The 23,272-nt window shown below is 42.9% G+C and overlaps 1 protein-coding gene across 4 annotated transcripts in view; it reads right to left on the minus strand.

Moving 5' to 3' along the window:
• The window catches only part of ACSL6 (acyl-CoA synthetase long chain family member 6), a 342,759-nt gene that overhangs the window by 174,388 nt on the left and 145,099 nt on the right, over positions 1–23,272 (minus strand). The gene's annotated exons all lie outside the window — the stretch shown is intronic.

The following is a 23,272-nucleotide window of genomic DNA, read 5'->3' on the forward strand; positions in this document are numbered from 1 at the left end:
CACTGACATGTGCATTTGATCTGCTTCAACCTGGTTTTTGCAAACATGTAGGGCTCTAGACTTCTACAACACAAACTGAGTAAATGTCCGCAGCTGGAATTAAATTTAATGTCCATAAGAGCAAAGGAAAGGGCAGCCTCAAAGTGACTACTGGGATAGTGGGAAAAGAACCATAAAGACATAAAACCAGCAAGGCACTCCTAGAAAAGCACATATATGTTGTCTGTAGGTATGATGTGTGCAAGCGGCTAATGACAGGATAGATCCAGGAGCCCAAATACACAAAAGGTGTCCAGTAAAAAAAATCATGGTTTATTCCAAACAGGTTAAAAGCATAACAAGGTGCTTCTTAATAGTTGACCAGGCACAGCCTTCAGGCAGGAGGAATGTAGCGGGGACGCAGATGTGATTGAGTATCAAAACAGGAGTACTGACTGAGGAACAGACCGATGGGGAGAGGGGTCGGGTGGTTTGTTTGATGCCCCCCCCCCCAAAAAAAATTGAGCACTAGCCGCCACTGGTATTCGGGGCTGCATTTGAGGCAGTTGAACACTGCTGCTCTAAACAAAATGAGTATTTATCCCTGCAGTGCACGAGGGGGATACTGCAAGGGTGAATTTCTGATATTTCTTGAGTTGGGCTTTAACTTTGACCGGTACAATCAAAATATATATGTTATTACAGCAGGCCATAAAGTCTGCATCCACTGATCATTTTGACATACCTTTCTCACTAAAGGAAGGCTCAAATTATATATTTATATATATAATTTTTATTTATTTTTTTCAGCAGATGTTGAATATGCTCATGCTTGTGACAGGATGACCTTGAAGAGTCAATGCAGTAAAATTCATAGTTATGCTGTGGGTAGAAACTAGTTGGTTGATTACCCATTAGCATCCTATAAATGTGTGTTGTGTATATGGATATGAGTTTATATGGTATATACTGTATTTAGAAATATAGAGAACATTGTTGACTTCAGACCATACATTAAAGCCTCAATCCTAATTTTATTCAAGTTTAGTTTGTTAATAATACTACCAAAGCCTAGTACAAAGCCTGAATTTGGGGAAGGGTTTACAAACGTTGTATGGCTACAAATATAATACTAATGGCAAACTGATATCATGTTAACCACATAAGCCCTGGACCATTTTGCAGGCCAAAGACCAGACCACTTGTTGCGATTGGGCACTGCGTCATTTTAACTGACAATTGCACGGTCATGTGACGTGGCTCCCAAACAAAATTGACATCCTTTTTTTCCCACAAATAGAGCTTTCTTTTGGTGGTATTTGATCACCCCTGCGGTTTTTATTTTTTGCGCTATAAACAAAAAAAGAGCGTAAATTTTGAAAAAAATGCATTATTTTTTACTTTTTCCTATAATAAATATCCCCCAAAAATGTAAAAAAAAACATTTTTTTCCCCTCAGTTTAGGCTGATACGTATTCTTCTAGATATTTTTGGTAAAAAAAATGCAATAAGCGATTATTGATTGGTTTGCGCAACAGTTATAGCATTTACAAAGTAGGGGAGAAGTAGTTTTATGGCATTTATATTAATTTTTGTATTTATTTAATGGCGACAATCAGCGATTTTTATTGTGACTGTAACATTATGGCGTACACATATTGGACATTTTTGGGACCATTGTCATTTATACAGCAATCAGGGCTATACAAATGCACTGATTCCTGTGTAAATGACACTGGCAGTAAAGGGGTTAACCACTAAGTGGCAGTGTAGGGGTTAAGTGTGTCCTAGGGGTGTGTTGCTAACTGTGGGGGGCGTGGCTGTGTTTTACACATCACTGATCTCTGCTCCAATCACAGGGAGCAGAGATCAGTGTCACTGTTGCTAGGCAGAACAGGGAGATGCTTGTTTACTTTTACATCTCCCCGTTCTTCTTCCCCGTGAGATGATCGCGGGTATCCCCGCGGCAATCAAGTCTGCGGGACCTGTGATCGGACTCACGGAGGTCCCGACCGGTGCGCACGGCGGCAAATTTAAAGGGATGTACCTGTATGCCCATTTGCCTGTCCGTGCCATTCTGCCGAAGTACATCAGCGCGCGCTGGTGAGGAAGTGGTTAAAAATGCTTTTAATAAATCAATACTGTGTGTTGCTTACTGAAGCGTCCTACAGCAGCAGTCAGCAATCCAGTACACTGACTTTTCACTTTCTAATAACAAACGGCCAAACTGCTTATTGGAAACGGATGCAAATTGGTCGGTAGAGCTGCTGAAACCAGAATGTAAATAGTGAGCTGAAAGCAGAGGTAAGCAAAACAACATCAGCAACCCACTATGTGTAAAATATGTAAGATTATCCCGGAAATGAAGATACTGATTTAGCAGTAACTCATACAAACTAATAGCCCCATCTCCAAAGATTTATTAGTAGTGCCGTTTCCCCTTTCAAATGTTTGTCTAGGTAAAGAAATAAGCCAAGCGTGAAAAATATTTAGCAGATTGAGATGGTTTAGTAGCACTATCATTAATATTTGATAGAGCAGTACAAAGAAAAACAATAATGGTCTGAACAGATTTCATTAAACATGGGAAAAAATACACACACACACACATATATTTATATATATATATATATATATATATATATATATATATATATATATATATACATATATATAGTATTTTTTTTAAACTGTTTAGCTGCAGTGGTTGTATGTCATTGCTCAGGGTGGGCTTCCACATGGTGACAATTGTGGATCATCGGTGTTGTGGCTTATAGTCTTGGACTAGATGGACTAAAAATGTGATTTGTAAAACTGAGACGAATCATTGTCACCCTTTTACAGGAAATGCCTGAACAAGAAAAAAATATGGCAGGATCATCACTTAATATTTTAATAAAAGTTACATACATATTACATACATAGTAGGTGAGGTTGAAAAAAGACACAAGTCCATCAAGTCCAACCTATTTGTGTGATTATATGTCAGTATTACATTGTATATCCCTGTATGTTGCGGTCGTTCAAGTCTAAGCCCTTGTACACATGGTCGGAAATTCCGACCACAAAATCCATCGGATTTTGTTCGAAACTGGTGTTGCATACACACGGTCGGACAAAGTTGTCGGAAAATCCGATCGTTCGGAACGTGATGACGTTCATTCGTTCCGACTGGACCATGTTCAGCCTAGTAGCCAATAGCTTTGCTCTCGTACTTTGATCTGAGCATGCGTGGCACTTTGTCCGATCGGAACTCTCTACAAACGATCGGACTTTGTCCGAAAATTTTATATCCAGCTCTCAAACTTTGTTGGTCGGACATTCCGACGGAAAAAGTCAGATGGAGACCACACACGGTCAGATTATCCGACAACACGGTCCGATCGGACATTTTCCGTCCCAATGTCCGACCGTGTGTACAAGGGCTAATAGTTTCTTGAAACTATCGATGCTTCCTGCTGAGACCACTGCCTGTTGAAGGGAAGTCCACATCCTTGCCACTCTTACAATAAAGAACCCTCTACTTATTTTAAGGTTAAACCTTTTTTCTTCTAATTTTAATGAGTAGCCACGAGTCTTGTTAACCCTTTCATGACTAAGCCTATTTTTGGCATTTGGTGTTTACAAGTTAAAATCCATATTTTTTGCCAAAAAATTACTTGGAACCCCCAAACATTATATATATTTTTTTATCAGAGACTCTAGAGAATAAAACGGCGATTCTTGCAATATTTTATGTCACACAGTATTTGCGCAGTGGTGTTTTAAACGCAACTTTTTGGGAAAAGGGACACTTTCATGAATAAAAAAAAAAACGAAACAGTAAAATTAGCCCAATTTTTTTGCATAATGTGAAAGATAATGTTACGCCGAGTAAATAGATACCAAACATGTCACACTTTATAATTGCACGCACTCGTGGATTGACGTCAAAGTACGGTACCTAAAAATCTCAATAGGCGACGCTTTAAATTTTTTTTACGGTTACCAGGTTAGTGTTACAGAGGAATTCTAGGGCTAGAATTATTGCTCTCGCTCTGACGATCGCGGCAATACCTCACATGTGTGATTTGAACACCGTTTACATATGCGGGCGCGACTTCCGTATGCGTTTTCTTTGCTTCGCGAGCTCACGGGAAAACATTTTTTTTCTTTTAATTATTTTATTTATTTTAAAATTACTAAATTGTTTTAAAAAAAAAAAAGATCACTTTTATTGCTGTCACAAGGAATGTAAACATCCCCTGTGAAAGTAATAGGTGCTGACAGGTACTCTTTATGGAGGGATCGGGGGTCTAAAATAATGTAGTAGTAGTATAGTGTAGTATAATGAGCGGGAGCACCGGTAACAGCGGCAGGAGGGGGGACGTCCGCTCCCACTCCTCCGGCATAACAGCCTTGCGGCTGTTAGCCGCATCGGTTGTTATGGCTGGATAGCCAATCGCCCGCTGGAAAAAACGGTACCGGGATGATGCCTGCAGGTGCAGGCATCATCCCGGTATACCCCCCGGAAGCCGAGTACACACATCTGCATACACTCGGCGGGAAGGGGTTAAACTCCCTTCTGTGAAAAAATTGTATCCCTATTGTGGGGTCACCAGTACAGATAGTTACATAATCATAAAGTTGAATTTAGAAATACTGAAAATGAGCTATGAATTTACATTATCATATAACATGTTAATGAAAGGGTTAAGAAAGACTTTACTGTAGTTACTTATTTACTTAAAGACGACCTTCAGTCATTTTTTAAACTTTCCATCTATTAAATCTTTTGCTCTTGTTGTTTTAATTTTGGCTAATAAAACATTTTTTTTCTACCAGTAAATACCTTATACAGCCCACTTCATGTTTCTTGTCTGGTAAAAAGCCTAGGCTTATGACATCATGCACAGCTCTCTCTCCCACTCTCATGAGAGTTTTCCGGGGGGGGGGGAGAGTAATAAGAGGGACAATGAGAGCTACCGGACTGCAGAGCTGGAGGTGTGCCTCTGTGTGCATTTGTTTAAATCTGGGAAGTGAACAGACAGCAGCTTCAGCTGCCCACAGTTAAAATGGCTGCAGCCAGACTTAGTAGAGGGAGACTTCTGCAGCATATTTGGCAAGTACAGAATCACAGTATATATAAAATAATATGCAGAGTGGTTGGATGGAAGCTTCAGAATGGCAAAGATGTTTTTATTACAAATTATGTGAGCAGACTGCAGTTCCTCTTTAAAGATACATTTTAGCAAAACTTTGTTTATATACAGTGGTGTGAAAAAGTGTTTGCCCCCTTCCTCATTTCCTGTTCCTTTGCATGTTTGTCACACTTAAGTGTTTCGGAACATCAAACCAATTTAAACAATAGTCAAGGACAACACAAGTAAACACAAAATGCAATTTGTAAATGAAGGTGTTTATTATTAAAGGTGAAAAAAAATCCAAACCATCATGGCCCTGTGTGAAAAAGTGATTGCCCCCTAAACCTAATAACTGGTTGGGCCACCCTTAGCAGCAACAACTGCAACCAAGCGTTTGCGATAACGTGCAATGAGGCTTTTACAGCGTCCTGGAGGAATTTTGGCCCACTCATCTTTGCAGAATTGTCCTAATTCAGTTACATTAGAGGGTTTTCGAGCATGAACGGCCTTTTTAAGGTCATACCACAACATCTCAATAGGATTCAGGTCAGGACTTTGGCTAGGCCACTCCAAAGTCTTCATTTTGTTTTTCTTTAGCCATTCGGTGGTGGACTTGCTGGTGTGTTTAGGATCATTGTCCTGCTGCAGAACCCAAGTTCGTTTCAGCTTGAGTACACGAACAGATGGTCGGACATTCTCCTTCAGGATCTCTTGGTAGACAGAATTCATAGTTCCTTTTATCACGGCAAGTCTTCCAGGTCCTGAAGCAGCAAAACAGCCCCAGACCATCACACTACCACCACCATATTTTACTGTTGGTATAATGTTCTTTTTATGAAATGCAGTGTTCCTTCTACGCCAGATATACTTGGACACACACCTTCCAAAGAGTTCCACTTTTGTCTCATCGGTCCACAGAATGTTGTCCCAAAAGTCTTGGGGATCATCAAGATGTGTTGTGGAGAAATTGAGACGAGCTTTGATGTTCTTTTTGCTCAGCAGTGGTTTTCTCCTTGGAACTCTGCCATGCAGGCCATTTTTTGCCCAGTCTTTTCCTGATGGCGGAGGCATGAACGCTGACCTTAACTGAGGCAAGTGAGGCCTGCAGTTCCTTGGACGTTGTTGTGGGGTCTTTTGTGACCTCTTGGATGAGTCGTCGCTGCGCTCTTGGGGTAATTTTGGGTGGCCGGCCACTCCTGGGAAGGTTCACCACTGTTCCATGTCTTCGCCATTTGTGGATAATGGCTCTCACTGTGGTTCGCTGGATTCCCAAAGCTTTGGAAATGGCTTTATAACCCTTTCCAGACTGATAGATCTCAATTACTTTCTTTCTCAATTGTTCCTGAATTTCTTTGGGTCTCGGCATGATGTGTAGCTTTTAAGGATCTTCTGGTGGACCTTACTGTGTCAAGCAGCTCCTATTTAAGTGATGCCTTGATTGTGAGCAGGTGTGGCAATAATCAGGCCTGGGTGTGGCTAGAGAAATTGAACTCAGGTGTGGACAACCACAGTTATAGTATGTTTTAACAAGGGGGCAATCACTTTTTCACACAGGGCCATGATGGTTTGGATTTTTTTTCACCTTTAATAATAAACACCTTCATTTACAAATTGCATTTTGTGTTTACTTGTGTTGTCCTTGACTATTGTTTAAATTGGTTTGATGTTCCGAAACACTTAAGTGTGACAAACATGCAAAGGAACAGGAAATGAGGAAGGGGGCAAACACTTTTTCACACCACTGTATTATAACATCACTTTGATATGAATATTACAAAATATCCTGATAACTAAATGAAGCTACACATAATACAGTTCACATGACTTCAATGAACACACATTCCAGTTTCCAAATCCATTAAGATGCCCAATGCTGCCTTTGCTTTTCACCCAATAGTGTTACATGGTAAAAGCTGTTGAAATATCTGTAATGTATAAAACTACATCACAATGTGCAAATATAAGTATAGGCCTTCAATCTGTGCAAAATGCCAGTTATAGCAGACTTACAATTGTAAAGAGAAGAATAAATGATAAATAGAATGTTTTATTGCATAAAATGTTTTCCTGTTTAACTTTTATTAAACTTTAGGCCCCATTCACACCAACGTTTTGTAGCTTGAAGCCTGAAGCTGCAAAAGCTGGAGGGGAAAAAAATCTATTATTCTCAATGGAGATGGTTCACATCTCCAATCCAAGTTGTTTGAAGCTCAAACAAGTTCTGGACCCTGTTTTGTCACTCGAATTGGGCAGATTTGGGCGTTTTTCTTCTTTTTACAGTGGTGACCGTTTGCCCTGTACAAAATCGCAGCAAATCGCGGTAAAATCACGAGATTTTCTGCCTGAAAACACTATGCTCAGGTGTAAATGGGGCCTTAGTGATCCTTATAAGTTTTGAATTAACTTCTCCTTCCCTTATATATTTTTTCTTCTTTTGTAAACTTACATTTTTTTGTAAATTTTTTGTCTGTTTTTGTAGCACTGCATACCAAAAATATACTAAATAACAAACTTTACTTCATTTGTAGATACATTTACCAAATGTTTTACTAGAAACATAATTTTACTGTCTTTATAAGGCCCTTTTCACACTGGGGTGGTTTTCAGGCGCTACAGCACTAAAAATAGCGTCTGTATAGCGCCTGAAAAAAACGGTCCCTTTCACTCCAGTGTGAAAGCCGGAGGGCTTTCACACTGGAGCGGTGAGCTAGCAGGACGGTGAAAAAAGTCCTACTAGCCGCATCTTTGGAGCGGTGAAAGGAGCAGTGTATTCACCGCTCCTAAACCGCTCCACCCATTGAAATCAATGGGACAGCGCGGCTATACCGCCGACAAAGCGTAGATGCAGCAGCAATTTGCGGGCGGTTTTAACCCCTTTTTGGCTGCTAGCGGGGGTTAAAACCACCCCGCTGGCGGCCGCAGACCGCCGCTAAAATGACGGTAAAGTGCTGCTAAAAATAGCATTGCTTTACCGCCGATGCCCGCACCACCCCGGTGTGAAAGGGGCCTTAAGGGGGCAAATTACAGTGTGCATTTTTTGTTTGACAGATAAAAAAACAAACCTGTTTAACTAAGTTGCAAATCCCTCCTCCATCCTTGTATCCATTTCATTTTCTACAGCCCATGGTGACCCGGCTTTTGGGGAACAATGGAAAAACTATCTACAAATAAAACTCAGCAAAATTTGCTTTATCATGGGCTTTAGAAGACCTTTGGTGAATGTGGATTTCAGTCAACCTTAGCATTAGGAGACACTGAAATTGCGGTATGAATACAGTCTGTGTATCCTGCCAGCAGCAGAATCTCCCTCCCTACCCTCCCTGACACACATTTGAGCTGGATGGGGGAACTGGTTCCGGTTTTTCCTTCAGCCTACAGGTAAAAATATCCTTATTTTAGCCACATGACCATAGTTTAAATATTTCATTGGTCTCAGCTAAAAAAAGCCGTCACTTTCTGAAACTCAGGGTCCTTATCCTGGTCTATTAGCTTTGTGACTTGAGCCTAATACAGGTTATTAAGAAAATATTTTTATAGAATTGCATAATAGAGAATCAGTAATATATCAATGCAACCATTGCAAATTACACAGATATTACACATCTATGGAAAACAAGCAATAAAACTAAAGTCTATGGATAATGCACCACGAGACACAGATCAAGAGTAATAGTACTGGCTTGCGCATTTTACATGACCATTCAGACTCTTCTTTTTGTGCCTGTGGTAAATGGAGAGCTTTCCAAACAATAGTAAATGGAAGGTATAAAAGATTTTTCATATGCTATAAAATTCTACACACTGCTGACGGTAGGGCCATTATCTGTTCATATAACATTTCTTTTCTGCCACCTTTTACTAAGACCCATGTTCCATTGATTTCTTAGAACCAGAATTGATATGCAGTCAGTCCTGGATTAGAAACAATTTAGGAGTATAGCCCCTTCTAACTCTGTATATGCATAATAACGATTGTGCAGAGTTTGTCAGTTTGTATGATGAAATAAATTATTGCTGCCCCAAGTGATGTACCACATCCTATTTGTAATAGCAAGGATAAGAGAATGTGAAAAATCGGGACTTTACTGGTGCCAAGGATGATGTTAGTGTAAAAATGCCAAAATACTTTATTTACAGGACTTTACACCTTTACAACATAGTATTTAACTGGTTCCCGACCGGCTCCTGTACTTATACGTTGGCAGAATGGCACGGCTGGGCAAAGTAACGTACCCGTACGTTACTTTGAATTTCCCGCGCGCGCCTGCAGCGAGCTCCGTGACCGTGCCTGCGGGTCCCACAGACTCGATCGCCACGGGGATACTCGCGATCCTGTCATGGAGCTCAAAAACGGGGAGATGCCGATGTAAACAGCATCTCCCCGTTCTGCATAATGACAGCACACTGATCGTCTGCTCTCTGTCATCGGGAGCAGCGATCAGTGTGGTGTCACACACAGCCCATCCCCCAGACAGTTAGAAACACACCCCTAGTATACACTTAACCCCTCCCCGCCTCCTAGTGGTTAACCCCTTCATTACCAGCAACATTTTTTACAGTAATCAATGCAATTTTATAGCATTGATCGTTGTATTAATGCCAATAGTCCCAAAAATGTGTCAAAATTGTCCGATGTGTATTCCATAATGTCACAGTCACGATAAAAAACGCTGATCGCCACCATTACAAGTAAAAAAAAAAATTATTAATAAAAATGCCATAAAACTATCCTCTATTTTGTAGACGCTATAACTTTTGTGCAACCCAATCAATAAACGCTTATTGAGACTTATTTTTACCAAAAATATGTAGAAGAATACGTATCGGCCTAAACTGAGGAAAATCTAGAGAAATACACATTAAATATACATAAATAATAAGTATATTTGTAAACATTGCATATCTTACAATTGTAGACAATCTCTCTTACAAATTAGTTAAGAACAAAAGAAAATGGCAGCAATCAATGGCGGTCTGAAGGCACAAACAATGGAGTGTGCTGTCATTGACGCAACCAATAATCAAAATACATGAAAGCACAGAGCTAGAAAGAATATAAATATAGTATGTAAAAAAAATTCCCCTAATAGCTACCAGCATTAAGGGTATGACTTGTATACCATTAATATATGCACTTGCAAGAGAGCATTACCTGGGGGATGTCAAAACAGCCAGAAAGTGTAAAGTCTACTTGAATTTCTGATAGCCTCAGATAATATTAAGATGACAATCAGATGACCATTAAATCGAAACTTCCCTTGTAACTTCTTTAACCCTATAATACCATGCAATGTCATTGTCAAGCTGCAGTTTCCAAAGCGGGCAAAGTCTTTTATTGTATTAAGAGAGGTATGGACTCCAGAAAGTGAGATGCAATTTTGCCCCTGTTCAAATCATTAGTAAGACCTCATCCAGAATATGCAGTTCAGTTTTGGGCACCAGTTCTCAAAAAGGATATTGGGGGAACTGGTGAAGATGCAGAGAAGGGCAACCAAACTTATAGGAGGCATGGAGGAGCTCAGCTATGAGGAAAGATTAGGGGAAATTAATGTATTCTCTCTTGAGAAGGGGAGGTTAAGGGGGATATAATCAACATTTATAAATACATAAGTGGTCCATACAGTGAACTTGGTGTTGAGTTATTCACTATAAGGTCATCACAGAGGACAAGGGGGCACGCTTTATATCTGGAGGAAAAGAGATTTCATGTCCAAATACGAACATTTTTCTTCACAGTAAGAGCTGTTAAAATGTGGACTCCTTCCAGAGGTGGATCTGGCCAGCTCAGTAGATTGCTTTTAAAAAGGCCTGGATTGTTTCCTAAATGTACATAATATAACTGGGTACTGATATTTATAAGTAAAGTTGATCCGGGGAAAATCCAATTGCCTCTCTGGGGATCAGGACGGAATTTTTTCCCCTGCTGTAGCAAATTGGAGCATGCTTTGCTGGGGATTTTTGCCTTTGTCTAGATCAACTGTGGGTTAAGGCTTGGGTATATGGGATTGTATTTTATTTATCTTTTTAGTTGAACTAGATGGACTTGTGTCTTTTTTCAACTTAATTATGTAACTATATAACAAATTGGAAACAGATCGAATAGGGAACCATTGGGAGTCACAATGGACACCCATTAACCCTACTGATACACCAGTGCCACGTCCCAAAATCAATTAATATTTAAATCATGAAAGAGTTTGAACCTTAGTTGGTACATAATATAAAATGCACTTTAAAAAATTGAACATTTAAACATTTGAACATCAGCAGCATTGAGCACCGTTTGTATAAAGAGGTGGTGGTCCAAAAATTGATGGATGTACAGTATATATTTGTATAACCTCAGTACGAGATACAACATTCAAATAGTAGAGGGTTCCACGATCCTTTCATATAAAGCTTGACATGTTTTGTGTATGCTAGTTCCTCAGGAGAAAGAGGTGCTAACAACAATGAATTGCTACACTAAAGATCAGTCAAGGACATCATCCCAAATGCGCCAACTATGTCCAATATCAAACAAAAAGGACAATGCATCTAGGTATACACTCACTTGACATTTGAACATATAAAAGATAGGTCCGCAGGTAATTAGAGTCTGTATACCAAAGAGAGAGCATGCCACTAGACTCCAAAATGTCCTAGACTAAAATATCAACCCTAAGTCACTAGGCCAAGCTAAAATATATGGCAAGCAAGTCTGTGCATTCCAATGACTATAGGAAAAGAAGCCACTCCCAGGCCCAACAACAAACCCAATGTTGAAGTAGTTGAAAGGACCTTATGGAGAAAGGTCTGGCCACATGGGATCCCCCAAAGAATCTTTAAAGGATTCAGAGGATTCGGTGGGGGATCCCATATCTAATAACAGTCTCCAAACCAAGTTGACGCCTTCTAAGGGGAAACAAGTCAGACAGGAGCCAGCGGTGTGACGTCAGTATTCACGAGCCCATAGAATGAATCCGCTGTGTTTGTGGGTTATGATTTTTTGCCTTGGATAGTCTACTTGTAAGTGCAATACTTTTTTTGTTTGAATAAACATATTGTCAGTAATGCACTATGAGTTCTCCTCCTTGCTTTTAAATGATACATTCCCTGGAGTCAGAGCACTGGCTTGCTACTATTGGAACATCCGTGAGCTGGCTCAGGAGTGAGCTGCAGCTTTCCTCATAGCCAGGGCTCAAGTCCTGCGGGAACGCATGGGAACGGAGTTCCTGTACTTTTTCCAGAACAGGAACTCAGTTCCCGTTAGCAGCCGTGTCCTGCAAGACTTTGAAGTATGTGAGGTGTGTGGCAGGTGCTACACCAGCAGCCGCCAACACAGCTCGCAATAGTAAGTGCCGCACACCTGACCATTCAGCCATTGCCAGTAGGGGGCCCCATGACAGCTTCCGCTTCGATCTACTTGTCAATCACAGCTAGCTGACCTAGAGAAGGAGCACAGCTATTCTGCTCACAGGACATGCAGAGAGAGAGGTGAACTGAGGGAGGAACATCAGTTTGGGGTGGTAAGCTGGGCACAATACCTGGCAAAGTTTAATGCCAGGAGGGAAGTTTATGTGGAAATATGTGAAGGGTTGGAATAGCAGCGAGTGTGTGTTGGAGCCCCTGCAGAGTTTGCAGCCCCCCAAGCTAACATACATCTCCTAAGCAGGAACACATCACTATCTCCCCAAGCATTCTGTCCAGATAATGTGCAGTTGATTTATGACCTTTCCGTTTAACCCTGTGTTAACCCTGTGTTATCCAAACTCTGTTCAATGAAAAGTGTAAACTCACCATATAAACACTCTATATACAAAATAACATTCCCAATAAAGATCAGAAAATGATGTTCACATTTGCATGGATGCACAATGAATGAATGCTGATTATTCAGAGAATTAACGTATTTATGTTTATTGAGGATTGTTTATTTTTATGAACAGTTAAGCTTCATACACACAATACGAAAATTGGATGAAAAATACCACTTATGAAGCGTTTGTGTATATGAGCTTATCATTTATTTATTTTTTGGTGAGCGAGTGGATCTTGGGTGGGAGTTCCCACACTTTTTTCTCCAGGACTTGACCCCTGCTCACAGGGAATAGTTTCTTATGCTGCGTACACACGTAGCAGACTATCCGGCGCACTTAGTCTGGCGGACTTTCCGAACGAGCTACTTGCCCACACATGGAACTTTTTCAGCGGACTAATACGGCGTACTAAGTCCGCCGGACTATCCGCCGTACTTTTGAAATGAACGGACTCGCCCACATGTGGAGGAAAGTCCGCTCATCTTGAGCGCATCTCCAGGTAGCCGGGGCCAGCGAAGGAGGCGTTGCTGGCCCCGTCACCTGGTATGGACTTAAAGGGGAACCCCTACGCTGAAAAATCGGCGTGGGGGTCCCCCCTAGGTCCATATCAGACCCTTATCCGAGCACACTACCCGGCCGACCAAGAAAGGGGGTGGGGACGAGCGAGCGCCCCCCCCCCTCCTGAGCCGTACCAGGCCGCGTGCCCTCAACATCGGGGGGTGCCTTGGGGAAGGGGGGCCGCGCGGCCCCCCCACCCCAAAGCACCTTGTCCCCATGTTGATGAGGACAAGGCCCTTTTTCCAACAACCCTGGCCATTGGTTGTCGGGGTCTGCGGGCGGGGGGCTTATCGGAATCCAGGAGCCCCCTTTAATAAGGGGGCCCCGGATACCGGCCCCCCACCCTATGTGAATGAGTATGGGGTACAATGTACCCCTACCCATTCACCTGTAAAAAAAAGTTTAAAAAAAACACAACACACAAGGGTTAAAATAGTTTATTGCACAGCTCCGGGGGTCTTCTGTCCGTCTTCGGGGGTCTTCTCGCCGGACTCCTCCGCTATCTTCTGCTAGCTCTGGATCTGGTAAGCAGCCTGTTTGTCTGCACCTGCACTCGGATGGAAGTCAAGTGGTGGACTATCTGGGATCTATTTCATATAGAATACCAAAAGAGCACATTTATTGAACCCAGAAGGACTATTTGGACTTTATTATAATCTTGTGGTTATATTTAAGTGCTTGCTTGATGGATATATTGTTCCAAATATATCCTTGTTCTATGCACATATGATTTGTATCACAATTACTGGGGTGTGTTTCTGATTAGAATTGCACTTAGCATTTTATGTGGTATAATTGATTTATGAAAAAGTAACCTTTTATTTTTTATCATTAAAGCCTTTTTGCACATTAGCATTTGCACTTTATAATGCACAGTCTAATGTTGGGGTTTTTATATCTGCAAACAATTGGAGACAGCACACCTTTATTTATTATATTTTTAATATTAAAGATGACCCTGGTAGCAATTCATTGACATTACATGAAGGGATGGTGGAACCCTCTAATGTCTGAATGTTGTAACTCATACTGAGGCCAATATACAATAGACCTTCATCAATTTTATAAATAACAAAAATCAGCTACATTATGATCTGAGGCTAAAGAAAAAAATAAAATAAAATTTGAAACTTTCAAATATATGTTAAAGGTGTAAAAATATTAACAAACAAAAAAAGATGAAATATTAATGGTGAATAAAATTAGGGAGTTAATTAGGGCTGGTTAAAGAAAACTAAAGGTTATTAAGGGGTTAAAGAGGAACATTTTATAAAAAAAAATATTTTTCACTTGTCAGATTGCTTCAACCCCCACCAACCAGCAGCCGGAAGCACCTCAAACCCCCCATCCCCCCCCCCAGCTGTCTTACCCCATCTAGGTGGCATCGGCAGCAGGCATCGGGCATCTGCAGCAGGATCGGGCATCGGCATCGACCCTGGGGAAGCGGGATCGGGCATTGGGCCCTGGGGGAGCAGGATCAGGCAGCAGGCATCTCCTCCATTCCTCCATCTCGGCGGCCGTGTGTTGGCTCCCCTCCTCCTAAGTGTCCTTTCAGCCAATCAGGTGACGAGTTTCATGACCCGCTTCCTGATTGACCAGGAGGAGAATCAGTGTTTCAATAGCAAATATTCATTCACTATTGTAACACACCTGGGTAGGCTCCGTTCCCATTATGTGCACCCTGAGCCCACCCTATTTTGAAGCCTATTAGAGCCTCTGGCTCTAATCAGGTGCTTCTAAAAAACATCCACCCCCTTATTGGAATCCATGCATCTGGTGTCGTGAAAGGGGCCGAATGTATGTATGGGGGGGGGGGGTGGCGCCCTTAATGGATGGGCTGCCCCTGCTGTAGACAATGACACCCCTACTGAGTCAGACCTATAGCTTTGTATTCAGTATAGCACTTGCTCTCTGCTGGCTGGACACCTCCACCTGACTTTACAGGGGTGTGTTGGACCTTTGCAGAAAGACTGCTAATTTTAGGCTCCTTGTACACTAGCGTTTTTCATGAGCTCAAAAAACGCTAGAAAAAATGCTGATTTCTAGTAGCATTTTAGTAGCTTTTAGGAGCAGTTAGGAAAAAAGAAGAAGAAGGGGGCGCCTCTGGGTGTAGATTTTTAAAAGGCAATTTATTCACAGGTAAAACAAACAGATGATGCACTCACATTTTCCAAGGCATAAAAAGGCATGTAGAATACAAGGGGGGCGGTTTTTTCATCTGATTCGTCCGTCACATAGGATCCGGTCCGCGGGTGTCATGTTGTCCTCTCCTGGCGTTACCACGAGTTTGTTGTTAAAAAATGCCGGCTTGGTGGACGCAGAGGATGTGTTTCCAAAGCGAGGCTTGGTTAGCGGTGACACGCGGGTCGCGGGGTTGTGACGTCACGGCGGACGACGCGTTTCCTGAGCGTTCGGGTCGAGGTGGAGAGACGACCGCGCTCTTTCATCAGGCCAATCACCAGTGATCCTCTGCGTCCACCAAGCCGGCATTTTTTAACAACAAACTCGTGGTAACGCCAGGAGAGGACAACATGACACCCGCGGACCGGATCCTATGTGACGGACGAATCAGATGAAAAAACCGCCCCCCTTGTATTCTACATGCCTTTTTATGCCTTGGAAAATGTGAGTGCATCATCTGTTTGTTTTACCTGTGAATAAATTGCCTTTTAAAAATCTACACCCAGAGGCGCCCCCTTCTTCTTTTTTCCTGCAACAGTCTAGGAGCCTGGTTTCAGCTCCCTGTGGTGGCAGCCCTGCATTCCAAAGTCCCACTCAAAGAACGAAAGACACTTTCACGGGACTTGAGAACTAAAAGTTCTCATTCATATTATCGTCCAATATAACTTTATACAGACAGCCCTCTGGAGTATATTATTTTCTGATCTTTTGCGCCTCTACTTGTCGTAGGAGCAGTTAGGAGCATTAGCATTATATTAGCGTTTTTTTGCAGTACATGAAGAAAAAAAAAAAAGCTAAACAAAAGCTGTTTACTTACCTTTTTAGTAGCATTTAGAAGCAGTTATGCCACGTACACACGATCAAACAAGCGGGTGGAAAAGTCCAGCAAACTGAAGTCCGCCGGACAATCCCCCCGTGTGTAGCCTCCGGCATACTTTTTTGACCCGAAAGTACAGCGGACTTAGAAAGTAGTTTTGCACTCCAATCTTCCCGCCGGACTCGCATTTCGGCGGACAATCCGGCCGTGTGTGTGCCAGTCCGCCGTACTTTTGAAATGAACTGACTTTTCCCGCCCGGAGAAAAGTCCGCTCATTTCGAGCGGGTCTCCAGGTAGGCGGGGCCCGCGAAGGAGACGTCGCTGGCCCCGCCACCTGGTATGGACTTAAAGGGGAACCCCAACACCGAAAAAAATCGGCGTGGGGGTCCCCCCAAGTCCACAACAGACCCTTGTCCGAGCACGCTACCCGGCCGGCCAGGAAAGGAGGGGCCCCCCCAGCCGTACCAGGCCGCATGCCCTCAACATGGGGGGTGCCTTGGGGAAGGGGGAGCCGTGCGGCCCCCCCACCCCAAAGCACCTTGTCCCCATGTTGATGAGGACAAGGGCCTCTTCCCGACAACCCTGGCCGTTGGTTGTCGGGGTCTGCGGGCGAGGGGCTTATCGGAATCCGGGAGCCCCCTTTAATAAGGGGGCCCCCGAATACCGGCCCCCCACCCTATGTGAATGAGTATGGGGTACAATGTACCCCTACCCATTCACCTGTAAAATAAAGTACAAAAAAAACACAACACACAAGATAAAATAGTTTATTACACAGCTCCGGGGGTCTTCCGTCTTCGGGGGTCTTCTCGCCGGACTCCTCCGCTATCGTCTTATAGCTCTTTTGCTAGCAGAGGAGCCCGGCATTCTTCTTCGTCGCCGCGGCCTCTTCTTCCGACTTCGGGGGTCTTGTCCCCCTCTTCGGTTCTTCTGCCGATCTTTTGTCGCCGCCGCCGCCGCCTTCCGTTCTTCTTCTTCTCCTTCTTCTCCTGGAGATGTTGACTCGAAGCTCTCTCCGGCCGCATTGCCAGGGACGCGCTGCGCGGGGACTTATATAGGGACAAGGGGCGGGGTCATCGGTTGATGTCACATGGGAAGCCCGCCAGTCTAAGTCCGTCGGATAGTCGGCTACGTGTGTACGCGGCATTAGGAGCATTCAGCATTTTATTTCTGCTGGAAAAACGCTCCACGAAACTCTACAAAAACATTTTTTTTCTGCTCCTATATGTTGAATTTAAAAACACACTAATAGCCTAAAGTAGTGTGCATGGACACAAAGGGATAACACTATTTAGCTATTAGGGGCAGAAAAAAATGCTAATAACAGCTTCTAGGAGTTAGTATGCATGGAGCCTTAAACACAGTGATATGGTAATTACTGTAACTACCACATGCTGGCAGCAGACATGTTTTCCTACTGAAGGTATGCCTGCTTTCTATAGAAAACAAACTAAGAATTTATATTTAGTATTTAAGAATGACCAATGCTATATTTAAAATGATGAGTTAATGTACTATGGAATATAAAATACTCAGTTTAATAGGCAGTTAAATAGTACTTTTATTTATACAAATCTCTACACCACAGCTAAAAGAGGGATATTTAAGGAGGAATTAGGGACAGAAGGATTTGGTAGCAAAAAGACCTCTTTCACACAGGCGCTATGATCAGGTGCGCCTGTCAGTTTTTCAAGTGGACCTGTTTGGAGCCTACATTGACCTCTATGGAGCGACGGATGTCAGTGGTGGCATGTCCGTTGACACCCACTGCTATCCGATCCGATCCTGCCTGTGAAATCCAGATGGGTGGAGACCCTTGGGATCGGATTAAAATAGACAGGCAGTCCATTTTCATCCGATCTCCCCATAGAAGAGAGCGGGACTCTGACAGGTCAGTCTCTGCACAGTGAGCTGGGAAGGACCTTTCATCTGCCTGCTCAGCGGGGATCAGCGGATCGATTCATATTTATCAGATTAATTAGAACAGCCTCATTTGACTAATCTTACAATCAGCCCCAGCATGCAAGATGCACCCTTATTTTATCATGGGACATCCGAAGAAAAAGGTATCCTTAATAAAAAGGTTCTGGAAGGCTGGCAACTAAGCACATACTGGAGATGTAATAAGCAAAAAATAGCTGCTCACAAAACAGTATAATTAGACCTACTATACCTACCCTGTTTCCCCTAAAATAAGACCTAGCGTGATTGTCGACGATGGCTGCAATATAAGCCCTACCCCCCAAAAAAGCCCTAGTTAAAGTCCTTCTATGTCTTATTCTCAGGCAGGGCTTATTTTTGGGGAAAGAGGGTGGGGCTTATTTGGGGGGTAGGGCTTATATTGCAGCCATCACCGACACTCACGCTAGGTCTTATTTTAGGGGAAACAGGGTAGAACATGGTTTTTAATGCGGTATAATTAGACCTACTAATTAGACAGTATAATTAGACCTACTATACCTAGAACATGGTTTTTAATGTGGTAGTAAACAAAATAAAAAAAAGGTTTCCCCTGCAAAGCAATAATTATGCTAGTATGCATCGCATGCTAGCACATTATATGAAACTTACCTTAAAGTGGTTGTAAACCCTTACAATCCACTTTTTGCTACAGGTAAGCCTATAATAGCAAAAAGACCTCTTTCACTCGGGCGCTATGATCAGGTCCGCCTGTCAGTTTTTCAAGTGGACCTGATTGGAGCCTACATTGACCTCTATGGAGCGACGGATGTCGGAACATGCGCAGTGAAGCAATGACACGTACATGCCATTGCTTCAGTGAGTGTGCCGTTACCGAGTGATGTCATCACGGCTCGGGTCAATCACAGTGCCGAAGCCCACAATACCCAGAAGTAATTCTGCGAGCGATGTTGCCAGCCGGTGCGGTGTATGGGCACTGCAGTGGGGGCTTTTTTCTCAGGTGAGTATTTCATAATGAGCTAGTATGCTATGCATACTAGCTCATTATGCCTTGGTCTTTGTCTAGCAGTTTTTTTTTCTATGTGGGATAACAACCACTTCAAAACAAAGCCCTCCAGCGGTGCACTGTCACCATTGACAGAGCTTCCATCTTTATGCAGTGTTCCTCCTGGGTTTGCAGGCTCCAGTCCTTTACATGGCCTTTTAAAACCACTTATCCCAGAAAAACCAACCCGCCCTGGTTTGCTGCAGATACCTCCACTGATCTAATTTGGAGGCGAAGCCGCAGGACTGGGAGGAACTGTCTGCAGGACTGGTAAACCCAAAGGTGTATGTGATGGTGGAGGGGTGTGTTAGGGGAGATGTGTGCGTGTGTGGGGGGGGGGGGGGGGGGGTAATCAAAGAGGAGAAATGTGGGGGGAGGGGGTGATCAGACTGGAGGTATCTGGAGGAGTGGTGATCAGGCTGGGGGGTATCTTGGGATGTAATCAGGGTAGTGGTATCTGGGGGGTGTGATCTGGGAGTTTGCTTATGGGGGAGACCCAGAAGTTTTTGTTAGTCTCGCCTGCCAGCTGCCCGTGGGCAGTAAAGAGAAGAAGGGAATGCATAACCCCACTTTCTTATTACACACTACCATTTAGTGGAAGTTCTGCACAGCTCAATATTCATTAGTCTGTGACGTCCTTCACGCTGCAGCCCATCGCATTAGGGGCACAATGTGAAGGAGGTACCAGCTGAGCTTTAGATAGTGAGGGGATGTGGTGGAGGAGAAGGAGTAGCAAAAGAACGATGGGGATGGATGGGGGGGGGGTGGCAAAATGCTACTTTGTTTATGCAAAGATCCTTGCACCAGCCTTCTCAGTGCAGCAAAACCTGTCTCCCGCCCAGGGCCGAAACTGGGGGGGGGGGTCAGGGGACACAGATGTGGGGGAGACTCTGATGGAGACACTGATGTGGGGGGAGACTCTGATTGGACACAGAGAAGTGGAAAGGCTCTAGTGGGGACACAGACGTGCGGAAAGGCTCTGACGGGGACAAATTTAATTCATTTACTTATAAATAAATAATTTTTTTCGGCCCGCGAATATTTGTAAAATCTATAATGTGTCCCTCGGGCTAAAAAGTTTGGAGACCCCTGGTTTACAGCACAGGTCTGGTATGCCGTTCCTTCAGAGAACCTGCAACGGAGACATCATCAGTGGCTACACAATTAAATATCTCCTAAACGGTTTCTATTTTGGAGATATTTACAGTACCTACAGTTAAGCCTTATTATAGGCTTCCCTGTAGGTAAAACATAAACAAATGGCCTTTACTACCAAATTAAATCTGAATTCTAAGTATGGATTTTATTGCGTGGGTACAATGGTCCAGCATCGACCAATGTAAGCGTGCATATGCTAAACCTGTGGGACAGCTATTGAAACCAAGAATTACTATAGTAGTTGCTTCTTCTACAACAATCACTGTCTTCCAGGTACTGTGCAGAGTAGGTGCCCTGCTAGGGTCAGCTGAACTCCAGGTATGGAGGTATGGTCCAGCCTGTACCTATGTAAGTGTACTTATCTAATATCTGTGGTACTGCTGTGAAAGCCAAGAATCACTATAGTAGTCACCGCTACTGCAACTATTGCCACTGTCTTCCAGTTCCTGCCCTGCTGCATAGTAACTAGTAACTACAGGGGGGTCACTCACTTAGCACAGGTACCATTCACAAAATGCCTTATGCACTGTACACACAACCGGTTTTCCCATCGGAATAAACTCTGAAGGTTTTTCCTTTGGAGTTCCGTTGGAATTCTACTGAAACTGTCTTGCGTACACACGATCACACCAAAGTCTGATCGTGCTGTACGCGGTGACGTACAGCACGTACGACGGGACTAGAAAAAGGAAGTTCAATAACCACTGTGCCACCCTTTGAGCTCCTTCTGATAATCTCGTGTTAGAAGTTTGGTTAGAGAGGATTCATGCTTTTTAGACTCCTGCTTTTTCAGATCATTTTACTGCTGTTCAGTTTGTGCTTGTGGGTTTGTATCTGGTTTTCAGTGCGTGCAGTCAGTTCGTATCTGGTTTTCAGTGTGTTCTTGTCTGCTCATTGCTGATTTTCAGCTCGCTCTTCACAGGTCTTGCTGTTCTTCAGTGCATTATGTTAAGTTCGTTCTGACCAGCCGACCGTTTTGAAACCATGTTGTGTGTACGTACTCGTCGTACAGTTCGTGCTGTGTGGGGGCTTGGTGTTGGGGTTCATACTTTGACCCAAGCCCAGTCCATGAACAGGGCGAGGAGGAGTTCATGGACCAAGAATTGGTTACTCCAGCGTGACCAATTTTCGCACATGCCTCTGCTTCGTAAGATCCAGGAGAATAATCCTGATGATTTCAGGAACTTTCTCCGGATTATGGACCACATTTTTCACCGTCTGTTGGCTTTGCTCACCCCTTATATTATGAAGTAGGACATTTGCATGTGGCAAGCCATCACTCAGGAGCAGAGGCTAGTCGCCATCTTGTGGTACTTGGCGACTGGGAGAAGTCTACAGGACCTCAAGTTCTCTACAGGCATCTCCCCCCAGGCTCTGGGGATCATTATTCCAGAGACCTGTTCTGCCATTATTCAGGTCCTGCAGAAGGACTATATTAGGGTAAGTTTTATCCTTTAGCATCACATTATATGTATTTAATGTTTTATAATGTATTGTATTTATTTCACCTTCCCTAAATACCATGATTGGAATATGCTGTGAATTTCCCCTTTATCTTCATGCATGCTGGAAGCTTTTTAAATGCTCCTTTTTTGGCCTACTTCCATATTTGCCTTCACTAACATCCCCAGCATGCTATCCTGGGCCCATATACACCTATAGCCTAGTCCCTTAACAATGTATTTTGTCAGCTCCATTGTAGTGCTTTACCCAAAACACCCCCTAAAATGTTTACAAATGTTATGTGTTTCCTTAAATTCAGGCAGAGTGCTGGAGGTTTTTTTTTTGGCTCCCAAAGTCACCTCAAACCCTCCCTCCCCCTAAAATTTTTACAATGGGCTATCAGAGTGGGGGAGGAATATGATATAAGTGGACCTTCGATTTTTGTCTTGAAATACTCCTTAAAAAAAATGTTATACTGATGTCGGCAAAGAATGTTTTTGTTTAATCTGCTTGCAATGTTATGTGCAAAAGTACTTTTGGAATTGGTTCCGTTGGAAATATTTAGAACATGTTCTATTTCTAGGTCCATCAAAATTTTCGATGTAAAAAGTCTGATGGGGCACAGACACAATCAGAATATACGATGAAAAGCTCGCGTCTGACTTTTTCTGTTGGACATTCCGCTCGTGTGTTACATTTTCTCTGCAAGGCATTCCTGTTTTGATCCTCATCTCATCCAATCAGAGAACACTTTGCATTCATTGGGATATACTGTATATGCTACAATCCATACCTGGAATTTAGCTGGTAGGATATCTTTCAGTAAGCTTATTAAGCATGTCACAATGACATATGTAAAACAAGACTTTATAATCCACTGAAAATTCAATAGTTATCAGCTCTAACAAGTAGAAGTTGAAAAAAAAGGTAGTTGACAGCATGTGACAGATTGTTACCAAGTATATAATCATTTTGAAATTGCAATACATAAAAATATTACTTCCATGCATTCCTGAATTGGCTGTGTCACAGGCACTTGAAACCCCCAGAGTTTCTCAACAAATCAGCAGAATGTGCAAGATCTCAGCTTGTGGTATGATGATGATGCATACAGATCTCATATAACTGCCAAGCAAAAGCTCAAAACCACCAACTGCTTTCAACAATAGATGTACATTGGCTAGTTTTCCTTTCTTTCTATAGAATACAGGATCATAAGGAGGTGGACGATTATTTGTCTAAATGGCAC

Source organism: Lithobates pipiens, unplaced genomic scaffold (genome assembly GCF_037356315.1).
Source record: "Lithobates pipiens isolate NorthernLeopardFrog02 unplaced genomic scaffold, aLitPip1_a1.2 Scaffold_8, whole genome shotgun sequence".
NCBI lineage: Eukaryota > Metazoa > Chordata > Amphibia > Anura > Ranidae > Lithobates > Lithobates pipiens.